The sequence below is a fragment of the Pyrus communis genome, chromosome 5, assembly GCF_041283825.1.
Source record: "Pyrus communis isolate YQ-2024b chromosome 5, ASM4128382v1, whole genome shotgun sequence".
NCBI lineage: Eukaryota > Viridiplantae > Streptophyta > Magnoliopsida > Rosales > Rosaceae > Pyrus > Pyrus communis.
Genome location: NC_142569.1, coordinates 28,493,745 through 28,513,781, shown reverse-complemented (window position 1 = coordinate 28,513,781; position 20,037 = coordinate 28,493,745). Strand labels below are relative to the sequence as shown.

The window sequence follows — 20,037 nt, the reverse complement described above, 5'->3', positions numbered from 1 at the left end:
GCAGATAGGAGGCATCAAACTTGTCTAATTCAATTAGAAGACACTTATAATTGCTCACAGTAATTGGAGTTCAGTTTGAGTAAGGAAACCAAAGTCTAATGGTATTGGGACTTCTACTTGAGTTGGAATTCAACAATGCAGCAGAGGCTGACCTAAACTTTATTTTTCTATGTTTAATTAAAGGAGAAGCAGCAACGTTTGGGGGGACACACTTCATCAAATTGTTTTTTACGATTGACCTAAGGAGAAAGCTAGACGCCAAAGGTTCTCTAAGGGTTTTTCAATATCTTTTTTAGACTTTGTATTTATGATTTTCATAACTATGTCATTCTGTAATTTGATGGCTATGAGTAATTAAATTCTTTTCTAGGGATTCGATGTAGCCTTCATGATAATTCTATGTCTTTTTTAACTTTATTCTTTTATCAATTCAAAGGTTTCTGGTTTCATTCATTGTGCTTGAATCATTCTTTATGTTCATGTTATTGATTAGCTACCTTTAATATGAATATTTGGATGTATGAGACAAGGTTATAGTAGACGCCATATGCTTAGCCTAGATATAGCTCTCTTGAATGAATGAATTGTATAAGACACTTTTTGGTTCTCTTTGTTCTTCTTGTACTTAATGAAATTTTTATTATTGGCTTAGACTAGACGCCATGGTTAAGTTGATGGTTAAAAGTACTTGGTTACGCTTGGACACATAACAGACAATCATAATAAAGAAAGAACGAACCTTAGAACTTGAATTGAAATTTTCTTTACTAAGTTATCTAATGACATAGAATTGGTTTGATATGGTGAAGTCGGATACCTAGCGTTTCAATCATTGTTTTCAAAAATTAATTACACAAACTCTCTTTTTAATTTACTGCACTTTAGATTACTTGATCTTAAAGCAAGTTCTCTTTAGTTAATTATTTAAATTTCACAGTTGTCTTATATTCGTTACTTTTATTCTTGTGGGTACTACATAATTGGACTTATTTAGGTAACTTTACAAATCTCTGTGGGTACGACACTCATATTTGTTTGCTATACTATCATATTGATTCGTGTACTTGCGAGAAATAAAATTTATTCATCAGGAATTTTATTATGCCCTTATTCGGCTCAGATTTTGTCTCTTGTGAAACAAGTATGGTCATCTAGCAAAGTCGTTTCAGACCTCGCATACTGCCCTAGAACAAGGTGATTCTAGCACCGTTGTTCTATCTGATACAACTCCGTTCGGAGCCGTTAAGTCCATGATCAAACTTTCGGGGTAACGCTATTCCGCCCATGCATTAAATGCTATCAGTCAATGCTATGATACAAGAAAAATCTAATTTGCATTGCCTCATGCATTTGTTGGGGATGTTCCTGATCATGAATGTGGTATCCTCTCCATATTCTTCTGCATGTAATACATCCAAGTAACTTGTCATCATCACCTTCTTTGGCACAGAGAAATTACTCAAGTACTCCACACGGCAATCCTTATATCACTTCCAACTACTAGTTCTTATATTACCATTAAAAATCTTATAGCTGCTGCAAACCCCCATAATTGGCTCAACTACTTCCTCTTCGCGTACATACTAATCTGACTTTTACCACCAATACTACTCCCTATACCTCCATAACTGAAGGTGCATCTCCTTCCCCTAACTAGCCCTGTGGGCCTAGGCACCATCATCATTTGGTTGTGGACTCCACAATAGCCATGGTTTTATTGCTGCTGTTTTTCATAAGAGACTTGGGGACTTTGTGCAAAGTGGTGAAAAGGTAGGGTTTGGGTAATGGAAAGGGGTATTGAAGCAAATAGTAGTGGCAGTTTAATGGAAGTTCGTTAGGAAATGTTGGTTGCCCAAAACCCTAACCCTAAACCCTAAAATCTAATTAAGCCTCACATCTGATTATGGAGAAAAGAAAAAGATGGGAGAAAGAGCAATGCACATAACTATCTGATGAATAAGGGGTTTGCCCAACGACCATTCTGTTGGGCAATTACAAGGAAACGTTGAGCAAAGGTTTTGTTGGTGAATTTATTTACCCATCATTGGGGGTCTTAGCCCAATGACAGTCACACTTAGGCCAACGAACTGGGTTGCCAGGGAACATTAATCTAGCCGACGAGGCGAACCTTCAGATGTTATGCACCATTTTTTTCCCACTGGTGCCAAAACATCACCCGTTGAATCGTACCTTGCCCTACGACTAAGTTCCGTCGTGTAAAGGTTTTGAATAAACCCTAATTGTTCACCAGTTTTTTATCAACTAAAAAATCAGTTCGGGTAAAGGTTTTGAGTAAACCCTAACTTTTTACCAGCTTTTTCTTATCGACTAAAAAATTCATCGAGTAAAGTATCTTTACCTGACAAAAATGTGTTAGTCGGGCAAAATTTTGTAAGGCATGCCCTAATTTTTGGTAGTGTACCCTTCAAAAGTTTGATTCAGCTTTTATTAGACCTCTTTGATATATATATATATATATATATATATATATATATATATATATATATATATAGATGTATACACAGACACGCACATATATATTATATTAGATTGTAAGTGAGAGGTTGTAGGTTCAAAATTGAAAGTCCAAAAGGCAGAACAGTAAACAAATTTATTCTTAAAAACATATAATGAAGTACAACACATATATGAAAGGCACACCGATAGATAGAGCATGGAACCTAAATTCTTCTTTACATGTTTTACATATTCTTCATTCAACCCTTCTTTATCGACGAGGTTATTAATGAACCGACAATTCTCCTTTTCCGTGTGATCAAGAACATCTTCTTCAAACTTGCGAAATAAATCATCCATACTTGCTTCTCGAACTGGTTAGCCAGAGAATAGGCTTTCTCACAACCCTTATGTTAGTGGTAAGTTGCCGCCCTTGCTTTCTTATCAAGACTACTGTGAAGATAAGAATCCCATTCATTTCTGAAAACTTCACGGCTTTGCAAAGTAAAGGATCCTTCTGCCTCGATCACATCTTCAACCTCCTTTGTTGTGGGTGCATAATATGGCATATTGAATGTGTCCAATTTTTCCTCTGCTATCAAACCCTGAAGTTCATCAAACTATTTGTTAGTAATCATTGAAGTAATATTTTATTATTATTACAAGCGATATTATTATTTTACACTCCATTAGAAAAGAGAGGAGGGTTTGAATTTGGAATGCAGTAAGTTGAAGATGAATGTCAATCTATTTTTTCATAAAAATTAATCTTAGAGAAACAAGCTCCCACAATCATCTTTAACACCACCATCGCCACCACCACCACATTCTTCATAGCAATCACTGCTGTCTCCATGGCCACCACCACCTCCACGTATCACCATCATCTAGTGGAGGAGCCACATGTAGACTATACAGTAAATTCTTTCCATTTTCCCCTCACCCCACCTCCCCCCCCCCCCCCCCACACAAAAATTTAAACCCCAGCTCCGCCCTTGCCATCATCGCCACCACCACCAACACTACCACCACCACATATTTACCGGCATCACCTTTGCCACCATGGCTCACTACTACAATATTAACTTTAGGTGTCGGATGATGGTGGCGGTTTAATAAGCCATTATGTCGAATAAAAGATATCCGACTCATCATTCCGTTAGTGTCGGATAACATAAAATCCTGTCAGTTGTATTCGACATAAATTCCTGGCTCATATTTAGTGTCGGATGCAACCAACATAAAATTATTATAACCGCCAGTATTTTTGAATTCTTTTTTTTTATTTAATATTTTTAACATATTCCGGCGGTTTTTAAGTTAATTGTGGTGGTTATAACTGACAGAAATTAACTATTTTATTATTTTACTTTCTGGCGGTTATTATTTTAGTATTCTAGCGGTTATAATCGACATAAATTGATTATTTTATTATTTTAAGATGTTATATTGATTAAAAATAAATAAATAAACAAATGGTTTAAATATTTTTTTTTTCACTCACAATCCCGTTACCTATTCTCTTAATGTCTTTTTTTTTTATGATTTTTTACACATGCTATCTCGGAGTATATACAAACATATTTGACCGTTGGATCGTTGAAACTAGTTTCGTAGATTACATATTTAAAAAACACTTAAGAGTTAATGTTATACTTCCATTAAGTATAAAATAAGATTTATTCACTAGTGTAAATATTTTAAATTGAATATTGAATTCATTCATTGCATTTTTATAGGGTCGAGGAGTGTACCTGTAAAAAATCATCAAAATCGGAGCTAAAATAACCATTAAATTGTGATTTTTTGTTTATAACCATTGAAAACTTTTGTTCCGTTACCTAATCTCTACATGTTTGTTTTTTGCGATTTTTTACGTATGCGATCTCGGAGTGTGTACAAACAAGTTTGACGGTTGGATCAGTAAAAAACGTTTAGCAGAATGTGTATTGCATCAAAACGGTAGATTAAACAAGCACTTAGAGTTAATGTTATACTTCCCCATCAAGTATAAAATAAGATTTTGTGGTATCAACTAGTGTAAATATTTTAAACTGAAGATTGAATTCATTCAATGAATTCTTATAGGGTCGAGGATTGTAGCTGTAAAAAATCATCAAAATCATTTTCGTTTATAATCGTCGAAAACTTTTGTTCTGTTACATAATCTCTGAATATTTGTTTTTTTACGATTTTTTATGTATGCAATCTCGGAGTGTGTACAAATAAGTTCGACGGTTGGATTATTGAAAAAAGTTTCGTAGAAAGCATATGCGTCAAAACGGTAGATTAAACAAACACTTAGAGTTAATATTATAATTCCATTAAGTATAAAATAAGATTTTGTGGTATCCACTAGCGTAAATATTTTAAATTGAAGATTGAATTCATTTAATGCATTCTTATAGGGTTGAGGATTGTAGCTGTAAAAAATCATCAAAATCGGAGCTAAAATAACCGTTAAATTGGGATTTTTCGTTTATAATCGTCGAAAACTTTTGTTCTGTTACCTAATCTCTGAATGTTTGTTTGTTTTTTTTTTTTTTTTTTTTTTTTTACGTATGCGATCTCGGAGTGTGTACAAACAAGTTTGATGGTTAGATCATTGAAATTTTTTTTGTAGAAAGTGTATCGCGTCAAAACGGTAGATTAAATAAACACTTAAAAGTTAATGTTATACTTCCATTAAGTATAAAATAAGATTTTGTGGTATCAACTAGTGTAAATATTTTAAATTGAAGATCAAATTTATTCATTACATTCTTAGATGGTGGAGTGTAGCTGTAAAAAAAATCATTAAAATTAAATTGTGATTTTTCGTTTATAACTATTGAAAACTTTTGTTTTATTACGTAATCTCTGAATGTTTGTTTTTTACGATTTTTTACGTATACAATCTCAAAGTGTGTACAAATAAGTATGACAGTTGGATCATTGAAAAAAGTTTCGTAGAATGCATATTGCGTCAAAACGGTAGATTAAACAAACACTTAGAGATAATATTATACTTCCATTAAGTATAAAATAAGATTTTGTGTTATCCACTAGTGTAAATATTTTAAATTGAAGATCAAATTCGTTCATTGCATTCTTATAGGGTTGAGGAGTGTAGCTGTAAAAAAATCATTAAAATCGAAGCTAAAATAACCGTTAAATTGTGATTTTTCGTTTATAATCGTCAAAAACTTTTGTTCCGTTACCTAATCTTTGAATTTTTTTTTTTTTTTTTTTTGTGATTTTTTACGTATGCGATCTTGTAGTATCTACAAACAAGTTTGATGGTTAGATCATTGAGACTAGTTTAGTAGAAAGCATATTTCCGTTAAATTTGCCTAAATTTTGAAGTGGGAAAAGTAATTTGTGTTAAATTTTTATTTATGTTTTTCGAGTATTGATTAGACAATATTTAGTTTGTGTGATGACATTTTCATTGTACAATTATCTTTTTGTTTCTTTATTGCATATTTTACATGGGTTATTATCTATTAAACCAAACAATTATTTATTTAATTTTTAAAAACGTATTCTATTTAAATACGTATTATTTATTTATTTATTAAACCAAACAATTATTATTTTATTTTTTTAAATCGTAACAATATTTTTTTTTTTTGGGGGTGGGGGGGGGGGGCGGATTTAAAATTTTGGGAGGGAATTTTACAGCCATTTTTTTTCTGTCTGTCATTTTGGATGTCGAAATAAGCTCGGTAGTGGGTATGTAGGAATAGCCGGTTTTTCAAGGATTTTTCCAGCCATTTTCCATTGGATTTTGGAGTTTTAACAGGTATGGATGTGTTCCCCTTGTTGAGAGCTTAAATCCATATAAATTTCATGAAATTTGGTTGAGAAATGATGAAGATGTTAAGGTTTTAAGCTTTTCCAGTTTCCGGTGACACAGTCGGCGGCCGACGACGGAATCCGGTGAACCACCAGGGAAGAAGGCGAATATTCCATCAAGTTTGACGGAATATACCTAATGGCATCAGGTATATTTAGTGGTATATTCCATTATTTAACGGAATATTCTTTAACGGCATTAAAGATTCGGTCGAACGTGCCACGCACGTGGCCGCGCTTGTGGCCATGCCTTAGCCGGTGCGTGAAGGGGCGTGGAACGTTGGAAAATTATTCTAAAAATATGGGGATGCTCGTGGTGTTGAGTAGGCCACGATGGTATATTCAAACACCCCAATTGAGCAACATATGAGAAGTTATCTCATAGTGATGGTTATATGCTTTAAATAACGTTAAATTAGTTGTTTCACATATAGGTGCGACGTTTCCAGAGGACGACCGTAGTTAGGCTAGACTTGGGGATTACGACCCAGCTACATATAGTGAGTAGGCTTTTGGTTATATATATATGCCTTATGTTTCTATGTTTCCCAGAAACCGTTTAAATGGTTTTTACGTTTTAAATACCATGTCGTATGCATTACATATTAGTATACGTTATAATATAGTTGTGCATATTACTGCTCGATGCCATAGATGCTCAGGTAAACTTCAAGTGAGTATATAGTGATAGTTGTGATGGTAGTGTGTATGATTATGATGAATTTCCTTTAGTGAATTATATCTTGCACCCCGATGTTAGTGCTCCGCCCGAGGGTAGGGCCTAGCCTTCACGTGATCGTTCACCTCCTGCACCACACACTTAACTTGGATCCAAGGCAGGTGCCGACGTATCGTACAGACCACATTAGGTGGTTCCGACTTGTAGGTGACTTACGATAATTCGCACAGCTTTCACGTGATCGTAGCACTTGAGCGTACTTATTTACACCTAGCCTGTCGTATAGACCACATAGGTGGTTCTGACTCGTGTGCAGGATTTGATTTGATTGTTGAGTTATTGATTCAGTCGTATAGGTCACGTTACGTGACTCCGGTTGATATGTCAATTTATATTAGTGCAATTCACCTGGCTTATTTATTTATGGTTGAGATAATTGTCATGGCATACACATGGTTTGGTTATTCTTGAGTATAGTTTTCATACATGTTTACAGTATTATTTCTGGGAAACTTATACAGGTTTTACAGTAAGGGGTTATTACATTTGAAAAGATAAATGGTTTTGAAAGTTTTGTTTTTGCCCACTCACACTTTCTGTTTTGCGCCCCTCCAGGTTCTAGATAGAAGTTTGTGTCGGTGGCTCACGAGGACTTCACGGCGGTTTTGACAGACATCCACCAGTGTAGGGTTTCTTTTATGATTTGTATAATTGTTACTTAGTCTTCTGGACTGCACTTCAATAGCTATGCTCTAGTTGTGTGTGTTTTTACTTTAATCATTTTCACTCGTACTTATAGGCTAGTCTAAGGTAAGTTAACTAGTGGTTTTTATTTATTCGCATTTTCATATCATTACTGTTTCCGCAAAGTGCACATGGTTACGTCACCCTCACGTGACGGCCAACATGCCTCGATTTAGGTCGGGGTGTGTCATTGTATTGTTTCATTAGAAGGATATGGTGATGACAAAGATAGGTTGTTAAGATCTGCAGTCATATGATTGGTTGCACCTGAATCAGTCAACCAAATTTGTGGAGTGGACTGAGATAATGTCTGTGATGAAGGCTGAGAGACCACTATATGAATAGCTTGCATAGGTTGAGGGGAAGCTTGAAATTAATTGCCTGAGAACTGAGACTGAGGAGAAAATCCTTGTGATGAGTAAGACTGCATCTGAGAGTACTGGGAATTAGAACCAGAATCAATGAAGTTGGGACCTTTCTCGTTGTAGAAACAAAACCAGGTGTTGTGATTAAACTTGCCACAAATTTGACATTTGGGTTTCTCTGGGGGTTTAGATCCACAAAAAGTTGCAGAGTGACCATCAACATTGCACAGCTCACAAGTGAGCATTGGTGGAGCAAAAGGGCTGGAGGAGTATTGGTTTGGAAAATGACCAAGTACACCAGGAGATGGTGTTTGCAAAACATGTGTATGAGTGGGACATTATGATTTTGGTTGAAAATTTTGAGTATTTTTATTGAACCTACCCTTGTCCTTATTCTTGTTGTTATTGAAGTGCTTAAATCCACTAGAGATAAAACCAAATTGTCCAGGTCCTTTCTGAGTAGAATTGGGATGATTAGCCACCATAACAGTCATAAACGGTGCATTTGTATTAGACTTAATGATGACTTCCTTAGCAAGCAATTGAGACCTAAATTTCTTCAATGAAATAACATTCTCCTTTCCTCTTATAACAGTTCTAAAGGTATTATATTCTGCTGGTAATCCATTTACTGCAAGAATGACAATATCTTCATCAACAAAGTACACCCTAGCAGTAAAGAGATAGTATCTAGCCTCCTTGATCCTTTGCAAGTACTGAGCAATGGAATCAGATCTTTTTTTAATGTTTTGAAGGTTAGACTTCATCTAAAATATGCTAGTTTTAGAAACAGTGGAGAATGCTTCTTCAATCGAGTCCACAAATCCTTAGAACTAGTGCTGCCAATAGCACATGACATAGCTATTGAAGATAATGTAGCAATGATAAGCTACATAAGTGCCCTATCATGCATCGTCCAAATTAAGTACTCATCACAATCCCTGGAAGAAGATGAATTCAAGGAATTTACACCAGATTCTTTAGTCACAGATGAAGTTCGAGGTGCACAGGGATGAGATCCATCCACAAATCCCATAACTCCATTACTTTCAGTAATTGCATTTGGAAATGCCAATTCAGATAGTTCGTATCATCAAGTTTAACATTCACAGATGTAGAAATTGAAGACACAAGTGCAATTATAGGTGATTGAACCAACTATAATTGAGAAGAGATAACCAATTTTCCTTGGAAAATCAAGAACACAACAATTTGTAGTTGCTAATTTACCTCACATACACACAACAAACACTTTGGGTGCAAGAAACACATTAGTCGAAGAAATCAGAAGCAGAAACTTGATCTGCAATGTGTGAGATTCAAAAAAACACTAGAATCGAAGAAGACGAAGAGATGTCGACCAAACACTGTGATCGATAGTCGAAGACGAAGAGAAGATGAAATTCTAGAAATCAGAGATGTGGAAGGCTTGGATCGAAGCTTTAGCTGTGAGCTTTAATGGTGATCAATACCATGTTAATGTATATACTATGAACTTGTAAGAACGATATTGCAGAGAGAACTAGAGAGAGAGAGAGAGAGAGAGAGAGAGAGATAGATGAAAGTTCAAGATATTTCTTGTATTGATTACTTAGTAAGGAAGCTATTACATGAATGAAGTACTTATACAACTCACAAGATTCTAACAAACTAATTAGCTGCCTATCTAAGATTTAGGTAAGTGTCAAACATCTCAAGTGTACAATCACTAATACAATATCTCTATCAACGATCACAAGTCACTTATCAGAGATTATGGTTCCATTTTTAACATGATATCCAGTCTGCTCTAGGGCAGATTCAAAGAACCCACCACCTTGGAAGCTTGAATCTATACATGGTGGAGCAAAGTGGATGATCATATCTCTCAACGTGAGCATCGCTGTGACCTGATTTGAATCATCAACCAAAAAGCTGAAACTACTTTCTTCGTCTGCCATGTTTCTCATGGCTTGCTTCAGTGTGTGGGTTTTCTTGTTCGTGACCGGTGAGTCCATTTTCGGTGAAAAGCTATTTTTGAGGAGCAGAAAGCCTGCTGAGAGAAGAGCGCCAAGGTCTCGTTCAATTGTTGGATCGGAGCCTTTTTCGTGATCATCAGTCTCCATGTGAATGAACTGCTCCACAGTTAGACTACTGCAACTGAATGATAACTATGTATGTTAAATATGGAAACTTTCCATGCACTATAATCTTGTGAACATTAATTAAGATATTCTGTTACGTGTCTGAAGGGTTGCGTATCAAATGATACACTGAAGTGGAATGACCATATGGGAATCTTCTAATTAACTCAAAGTGATGATCAATGTATGTCCTTGGCGTTTGGATATATAGATTGTAGTATACTACGTACCAGAAAATACGAAGGGCTGGTTTGGTATTGTTGTGCTTTGAAAAAAAGTTGCTTCTGCTGTGTTGTGAGAATAAGCAGCTGTGAAATAAAGCAGCAGAGTGTTTGGTAAACTTTTTTGTACAAGTGCTTTTGAAAAAAAAAAAGCAGTATTATAGTGTTTGGTAAACTTTTATGTAAAACAGATGTGAAAAAAAGCCAGTTTTTCAAAGCTGGGTTTCGCAGCTTCTTGTTTTTAGCTTTTTTTCACCCAAAACTGTGAAAAAAAGCTGAAGCTAAATGTTTACCAAACACAAAAACAGCTCCCAGCTTTTTTTGATACCAACTTTTTTCAGAATCATCTCAGTACCAAATCAAGCCGAACTCAAATGAAAGCATATTTCTTAACGGTTTTTTTTTTTTTTTTTTGAACTACATAGACAGGGGAGAAAGGAGAAGGATGTTATGAATAATTTATTAATTAGTTAGTCCCGTATTGGAAAAATATTAAGCAAGCAGCATATGAGATATGAAAAATATTAAGCAAGCAGCATATGAAAAATATTAAGCAATCACCACCACGTGCCTGCTCCATGTTTACTTGTTTAAAGTAAGTTATATCTGGATTCCAATTCCACAAAACGGTTTAGTTGGAGATAGCATCCAAAAGCCAGGTAGATTCGAGCCACGTATGTGTATCGTAACAAGTAAACATGGAGCAGGCACATGGTGGTGATTGAAACATGGATATAACTTACTTTATATTGCGAGGAAGATTCTCAAGAAGAAGATAGATGTTGCTGTTCCTTATGCAACCAATGAGCTTCTTAGTTTTTGTATCTGTGACAGCAACTGCACCATTTCGGCTTTTCCATAGAACATGAAGAGCTCCTGCTAGGCTTTGGTCTCCATATACATGTACAACATGCTTTTCATTACCAAACCTTAATGGAAACATGAGCGAAGATGCAATTGCAATAAAAATGAGAATTTCGTATGTAAACTAATATAGCTTGATTCATTAAAACAAAAATAATTGAAAGAACAAAACCATTTTGGAAGTCTGACAAGTCTGATAACGGTTTGTCAGCAATGCTATCAAACTACTCCAAACCACTTGATTGAAGCAGCAAATGCAGAACTCCATGCTATATATCCAAGTATAAATAAATCATGAATTTTAGTTATTTTGGTTTTGTTAACTTCAAATAATTAAGGAGTGTGATATCCACACACTCTTTTTTACTTCTCACACACCCTTTTAATTTTCGGCCGTCGGATCGGATGAATTGAATAAAATCAAAGAACATAAATTAATAAGAGGTATGTGAGAAGTAAAAAATGGTGTGTGGATAGCACATCCCATAATTAAAACCGTCCAAGCTCAAGATTTCTTGTTATTTATACAGATTCTCAATTTGGCTTCCGTTGATAAGTAATTGATAACCATATTGGCTTCTCACTAGCACCATTTAAGTCACAAAGCAAATTTTAGAGAGATATACCTGTGAAATAAAACCAATGAGCTTAGAATTGGTTCTCTCTATGATAGGCACCACTTGCACGGGGAAATATGAATCCCAGATAAACGAATTAGCTAGCTCGCCCATCTGTTAGAATTAAATAAGTGCTCATAAAAGAATGTTAAAACAATGTGTATAAAAGTATCACTTCAAACTTCTAAACTACTGTTGGAGCAATTTAAGAAAATACAATGTGTATAAAGTATCACTTCAAAGTTCCAAACTACTGTTGGAGCGATTTAAGAAAATATGAGAATAATAATAGAATTCCAATGATAATAATCATATTAGGATGCTTTAGATATTGGCCCATACAACTCATGATTTCTAGATAAAAACCCATTTATCTTTAAACCTCTAATAAAAATCCAAATTTAAAATTTGTAGCCACATCAGAGTACTATTGACCTACTAGTATAATGTATTTACACCCATGCCATTCATACTTTCTCTTCCATTTTCCAAATCTTTAAATTTATGCCAAATTAAAAGTAACAGAAAAAGTAAAATAACATAAACGGTTGTATTGCATTAATTGTGTTCATATCATACCACAAATTTACCATTGTTTGTGGTATAGTTTGCATTAATTATATCCGTATTAATTGGACGGTAAATTAATTTATTCTAATTATTAAAAAAAATTATATAATATATTTTGAATCATCTAAAATTTCTCCAACTTGCAGGCAAATTATTTTTTATGTATTGTTGTATATGTTAGGCGCATTTTGATTGTTGTATACACGTAGGTGTAACATATTTTTTTTTTTTAATATTATGCATCAAACTACATTTCTTGTCACATCCTAGACTAGCTTCGCTGTAATATGATATTGTCCACTTTGGGCCCCAACCACGCCCTCATGGTTTTGTTTCTGGGAACTTACATGAGAACTTCCCAATGGGTCACCCATCATGGGAATGCTCTCACCTGAACTCGCTTAACTTCGGAGTTCCGATGGAATCCAAAGCTAGTGAGTTCCCAAAATGCCTCGTGCTATAGGAGGTGGGCATGTATATATAAGACACATCACTCCCTCTTCGTTGGTCAATTTGGGATGTTACATTTCTTCTTGTTACAGGTAGGTAAATTAATTTGTTCCAATTATAAAACAATAGGTAAATTATATTGTAGACACATTATTTTGGTAAAAGAAACAATAGGTAAATTAAAATGCATAAACAAAAAGTAGTAGATACATTATTTTGAATCAAACAATAGGTAAATTGCAGATACATTATTTTGGTAAAAAAAAATAGGTAAATTAAAATTCATAAACAAAAAGTAGTAGATACATTATATTTGCAAAAATTATATTGTAGATACATTATTTTGATAAAAAAAAATGTAAATTAAAATTCAATAAACAAAAAGTAGTGGATACATTACTTTTTAATCAAATTACATTCCTTTATTTTGTGGATGACACATTTTATTACTAATACATATGTGCACATATTTTACCTATATTGTAATTTAAAATATAAGTGAATTAATTTTGAATGAAATAGCATTCCTTTAGATATTTTACATGTATTATTACATAAACTAAGCAAATTTTATGATAATACATATGTTTAAATAATTTACCTATATGTTTAGGGAAGTGTTATTGGCACTCTAAAAATCTCATTCTACACTCCTCACAAGTGTATTTTTCTTTCCTAATGTAGAAAATTTTGAGTGTAGAATGAGGTTTTTGGAGTGCTAATAACAATTCCCTATTTTATATAAAATATTTTTATAGTGCCCTTTCAAATTTTTATTTGGTAAGTGATAAACAATCACGAGTCTTAAGAAAAGTTGTAGACATCGAAATTTCGGTGAAATAAATGTTGACCAATAATTAAAATTTCAACGTTCACGTATCACATAAATTTTACACGTATCATGAAACTCAACAAAACATCGAACAAAATCAGAAAAGTCATCAAATAGGACATGTGTCAACACCTAGCAGAAATGATTTATTTAATCTGAATATTATATTCAAAATTAGGCCTTGAAAAAGTCTATAAATAGAAGCCAATTTCATTCATTTCACTTCACCAATTCACATCACACCAAAACTTTGAAACTTTGAAACTCCAAAGCTCTCAAGCAAACCCCGAAGGATCAAGAAAGCCCTCTACATTCTTTGTCAAATCCTCCTTCAAGATCAAGCCCCAATGGCCCTTGAAGAAAGTGTTCATCGTTCATCATCTGTTCATCCTAAGATCAAGCCCCAACGACCCTTTGGATAAACAACATTAACAAATCCACACACCCGTTCTTCAAGATCAAGCCCAAAAGCCCTTAAAGATCCGTTCATCAATCGTTAATCCTAAGATCAAGTCCCAACGGCCCTTTGAATCAACATCAACAAATCCGCACAACTATTCATCCCTAGATCAAGCCCCGACGACCCTTTGGATCAACAGCCCATCCACAGATCTACACTTACGAAGATAGAATCAGACTATCAAATTGTAAAAGAGATTGTAACCTACAAAATATTATTTTGTACACCTGTTCTTGTTTCATTCATCGTAGGAATATTCGTGTTTACAAAAGTATAGCATTAATGTTTATTTTTATTTTTATTTTTGACATAAGCATCAATCTCTAATTTTTATACTATGCAACAAATCTAAACATTAATGCATTGTTTAGAAGGGAAGTGTTATTGGCACTCCAAAAATCTCATTCTACACCCCTCACAAGTGTATTTTTCCTTCCTATTATAGAAAGTTTGGAGTGTAGAATGAGATTTTTGGAGGGCTAATAACAATTCCCTTTTAGAATCATTAATCCCTCCCTTAAAATCTGCATAATTAGAGTTAAAATTGTAATTAGGGGTATTCTAGTCATCTGAAAAAAGAAAAATGCGTGAAGTCAAACCCAGTTAATGAATTTGCTTATGTGGAGGCTAGTCCCTGGGTTTTATTTAGGTAAAAAGACCATATCGGGTTTTATGTAATTCAGGGACTAAAGTCATATTTTCAATAAAAAAAATCACAACAATTGGGTATATAAGATTAATAAAAACTAGAGAGAGTAAGAAAATTTGACAAACTTAGAGATTGAAGCTTGCATAACTGCAACGTCCGACATAATTTCGCCCATGCCCTCCTGCTTGCAGTTCGTTAGGCGTCCGTCTCTCAGGATTCAACACTTTATAATCTGAAATCAAAGCACCGCAATATTTGGACTCTAGCACACTTTATTTATTCCCGTATTCTCAAGACATGATTTGAAATTTGACAAATGAAGAATGAGATAGACAAAGTGGAGAGACCCTATTTCTCATGAGTATGAATTAACTCTAATTTTCTATGCGTAAATGACAATAGTTTCATGAGTTTATATCAATGTTTTAAAAGCCTCGTCTCAAGCCGCACCTAGGCGGCCTTGGAGGTGGGGGGGGGGGGGGGGGGGGCAGCCATTTCGCCTCTATTTTAAGGGAGTGGGTGAAAAACTCGCCTACCTTCGTCAGGGCGCGCCTTAGGGTGTTCGATTGGGCGTCACCTTGTTTAAAAGTTGACAAAATTTGGAAAAAAATATGGCTGAGATTTGGGTTTTTTCTTGAGTTGCAGAGAGTTTGGAGAAGACGAAGAAGACGTGAACTTTTGGGGTTGATTTTTCTCTTTTTAAAATTTTTTTTTTCTCTTACCTGATAGGTTTTATCAGCATATTCTTTTAGTATTCTTTTTTGTAAGTTTTTGTTTTTTATATTATTTTATATATATTAAAAAGCTAAAAGATAAGCATGGGTAAATTACACAGAACTACCTCAACTATTGGGTCATTAACAGTTTCATACCTCGTCTTTAAAAAGTTTCAATGACATACCGTATCTTTGAATTTGTTGCAATGTCATACCTTCCGTTAGTTGTCTGTCAATTCCTCCGCTAAATGCTGACGTGGCTTGTGACATGGTACACTTTCTATTAAAAAACTAATAAAATATTATTAAAAACTAAAAAAAAAAAAAAATCATTAATGTTTTTAAAATATTAAAATAATAATTAATTAAAGAAAAGTTCTTAAAAAAAATAAAAAAACCACCCCACGTTCGTCTTCCCCACCCCCCCCCCCCCCCCACCCCCTGCAACCCAGAAAGAAAGAAAAAGAAGAAGGAAAAAAAAAAAAAAAAAAAAAAAAAAAAAAAACTCATCTTCATCTTCCCTGACCCCCTTTCCCTGCAACCCACCCCTTTCTTCCTCCTCCTGTCTTCTCCTTCCCTCCTCCGCCGCACCCACCCTCGCACCCACTGCCTGCAACCTAGAACAAAAAAAAAGAAAAAAAAAAAAAAAAAAAAACCATCTTCATCTTCCCTGACCCCCCCCTTTCCCTGCAATCCAAATCCCGTCTTCCGTTGATTTCGCTGGTGGAGAAATTGGGCATGGAGAAAATGGGGGGAATGGTGTGGATTTAATGAGTGGGATGTGTAGAGGAGGGAAGAAGGTGGGTGTGGAGGAGGAGAGAAGGGGAAAACAGGAGGGGAAGAAAGAGGTGGGTTGCAAGGAATGGGGGGTCAGGGAAGATGAAGATGGCGTTTTTTTTTTTCTTTTTTGTTTTGTTGTTGTTGTTATTGTTCTTCTTCTTCTTCTTCTTTCTTTCTTTCTTTCTGGGTTGCAGGGGGTTGGGGGGGGGGGGGAAGATGAACATGGGGTGGTTTATTTTATTTTAATAACTTTTCTTTAATTAATTATTATTTTAATATTTAAAAAAATATTAAATGATTTTTTTTAGTTTTTAATAATATTTTTTTAGTTTTTTAATAGAAAGTGCGCCACGTCACAAGCCACGTCAACACTTAACAAAGGAATTGACAGACAACTGACGGAAGGTATGACATTGCAACAAGTTCGAAGATACGGTATGACATTGAAACTTTTAAAGATGAGGTATGAAACTGTTAATGACCAATAGTTGAGGTAGTTTTGTGTAATTTACCAAGAATTTTTTCGTACTTTTTATACATTTGATCTATTTTATAGACCTAAAAATCTCAAAAGACATCTATACATTTTAACATCGATTTCCTTTTAAATTCCTTATAATGGCTCCACTTTTCATTTTAAATTCCCTATAATTTCTTCACTCAACCTTTATTTCCTTTTGAATTTCTCTATAATTGTGACATTCAACCTTTATTTTCTTTCAAATCCCCTATAATTGTGGCCACTCACCCTTATTTTTGTTAAAGTTCTCTATTATTGTTTACAATAAAATAAATAATTACAACATTTTAAGACTTTATGGCATAGTTTCTAAGTACAACTAGACTTAGTAATGAAGAAGATGATATTATTATTGATTTAGTTATAATTATATTTATAAAGTCTAGTCTTAAGTGTTTGGCTTTACTTGTCAAATATTGTAATTGAACCATCACACATACTCAATCTAGCTTTAGAATATACTCAGATTATGGGTTGTTGTTGCTAGAGTAAATGTTCAAGAAGTGGCACATTTCAACTCAAAGGTTTGTTCTTGCATGTGCATTTCATATTTATAGTTGTGTTGCATTCTGTCTAGTTTAATTGTCTAGTCCATATTACGCCCTGACTTACAGCTGTCTAGGCACACAGATTAAGACAACCCACATGGACTGATTGACGCCTTTCTGATGGTAGTCAGAATCTAGCCATTAATCTCTATAGATCTCTTTTGCAGCCGAGAAGTGTCCTAGGGACAAGTTGGCTGATGGAAAATCAGATTTCCTTCGGTATATTTGTCTCTAGGGTTTCAATTGTCAACTTGGGGATTTAGAATTTATTTGTTAGAGAAAGTGAGTTGCTTTAAGGCTTTGAGCTTGCATCTTCTCAATTTATGAAACCCTAGCTGTCAAACCTTCCTCATGCATTAAACACCCAATCATTATATATTAGGCTTGCATTGTTTTAAGGTTTGTATTTAAGTCCTGGTCTGGTTCTTAAGCTTTAAATTCGTTTTAGACCAAGCTTTTGGATTCACATTAGATTCTTCCTTCAACAGTTTGACTAGAAAATCTGACTGGTCATTTGAATCCATATTTCATGTGCACATCATAAAATCATATCATATCATTGATCATGTTGATCTCGGTACCATAAGGTGATGAGCTCAGGAGGAGCTGCCACTTCGTTAAGACTGAAGGAAACTGTCTCGTGTAAGGCAAGGTTGCACAAAGATAAAGATGTTCTATAGATAGGCATCTAGGAATTGAGCTTGTGCGATCTTTGTATGAATCTTTGTTAACACTAGTGGATTAGACTCAGTGGAGAGTTCCCGGTTTTTTAACCCAAAAGTGGGTTTTTCTGGCCAAAAATATCTTGTGTTCAAGTTACGTTTATTGAGTTCAAGTTATGTTTATTGTGTCACACATCCCACACACACATACATGGTATATATATATGTTGAACATCTAAATGGTATGTGTTCATTGTTATGCTCACTTGACACATTGATAACTTGCAACAAACTACAACCTTGAAGACTAGGTAGTTTTTGGAAACTAAAATTGGTATTTGAATCTTAGATTTATTGACTAACAAATCTATCTTAGTTGACTAGCGGGATTGACTAGTCAATCTAGCGGATTATAATTTTTATACACAGGTTATTCCACCTGGTACCAATATCAATATTTATTTTACAAAGTATTATATTTTATAAATATAATTATATATATAACATATATTAAAATTTTAAGTACCGTGAGGCTTCGTCTCATGCTTAGGCGGGGCTATCTATGGGACGCCTTACCTAGGCGGGGCTATCTAGCGAATTATAATTAATACATTGGTTTATATAAAACCCAAGTACTGCTTATAAAACACGTGTGACTTTTCATCTATAAATAGACATCATTTGACTAGTAGTATATACAACGGTCCCTTTGGAAAAGATGCATGTACCTATTGAATTCAAACAACTCACGGTTACAACAATTTTTCAATCAAATATTAAATTACAAATTATAATAATAATTTTATAATATATATTTCCAACAATCCTCACATGAATGAAAAATTAGGAAAAATTTGAGAATACAAGCGGACAAGAGATGCATCGAGAGGGTGTGTTTTGGACTTGAGCCTTTCCTGGTGAATACTTATCAGATTTACTAGTGACACAATGTATAGAAGACATTGAACTATTCACCATGTGTAATAAACCAAGAAAATAAGCAACACACAAGTCATATCCTAATATATTATGGTTCATAAGGATGCGTTCATTTTGGTCCTAAACGAATCTTGAATTCATGAGAGCATCAGAGAATTTAGTGATCTCATTCTCATAGAAGCGACCCCACTTCTACTCTAAAATAGGTGACCATTGATTGAGAATAGTTTGTTTTATTCCTCTTTTTTATGAGACATCAATGTCATTATGTATAAATATACACCCTATCCCTTTTGGAGACAACACACTTCTTTCGCCACAGGAATAAGGTACATAGTGTGTGAACTTATTTGAATCATGCCTAACCAATTTGTCTATTGAACTTAGACTATGGAATGTCCAATTAACTAAGTTAGGTTTATGCCCAACTGATTCATTGATTTTGTTGGCCTTAGCCTCTTCCCCTCAATGATCAACTTACTTCTCTAATCTAACCTTTAATAATTAAATCCGCTAGGTTGACTATTTTTTATAGTGTGCACATTCCATCTTATGAAATTATAATTAGTACGAGAATAGATTTATAATACCAAGTCCTCAAAAGTACTTTTAGAATATCTATAACTCATTGAAGTAGGAAAATCAGTCTGGAATATCCAGCCCTATCATGGCTTCGTCAATTCCCATGTATGCAGCGGTTTGCATCTTCCTATATGGATCAAGACATGACTTTCATGATATAAAGTAAAGGCACCCTTTTTAAATAATGGAATATTCTCATAAATTGATATGGCTTATTAGTTCGGTTCTCTACAAGAATCACTTTCTACAAGATGGTTGGGAAAACATGCACTCGTTTAACGAGATGCGACCATAGGTCTTCTGTCCCCATCACAATATCAGATGAAAGAAACATTCATAACTTCATAACTTTGAAATATATCAGACAGAACAAATCAGTTTTTTCAGTTGCAAAAATGTCATGCCTCATATGAGGAATATTT

At 34.4% G+C, this 20,037-nt stretch overlaps 2 pseudogenes; both read right to left on the bottom strand.

Annotated features, from left to right (window-relative positions):
• Window positions 1-7,904: 7,904 nt before the first annotated feature.
• LOC148697079 (uncharacterized) lies at window positions 7,905-8,849 on the bottom strand (annotated as a pseudogene).
• Window positions 8,850-9,775: 926 nt separating this feature from the next.
• Window positions 9,776-20,037, bottom strand: part of LOC148697077 (SNF1-related protein kinase regulatory subunit gamma-1-like) — a 72,567-nt pseudogene continuing 62,305 nt past the window's right edge.